Genomic DNA, 265 nt, shown 5'->3' with positions numbered 1-265 from the left:
TGTAATTAGTGGTAGCTAAGTCAGGGAATTAATTGTTTCAAAAAATGTGCATAATACTATTGTTTTACTGAGCTATTCTAGGCTGTCTAATAAATAAGTCAATATATTGTGAAACCCCTTCTGGTGCTATTCATTTCAGATGACAAGTTCAGTTTTGTATTTCAGATATGAGGTAGATATTTCAAAGTTATTTTTAAGGTAGTAGAACAATTATTTTTTCCTAGGATATGTGTTATATAGACAAATGGGGTCAGTTTTACTCTTT

This window comes from Phaethon lepturus, unplaced genomic scaffold, assembly GCF_000687285.1.
Source record: "Phaethon lepturus isolate BGI_N335 unplaced genomic scaffold, ASM68728v1 scaffold25158, whole genome shotgun sequence".
Classification (NCBI taxonomy): Eukaryota; Metazoa; Chordata; class Aves; order Phaethontiformes; family Phaethontidae; genus Phaethon; species Phaethon lepturus.
Note: the sequence above shows the minus strand (reverse complement) of the source record.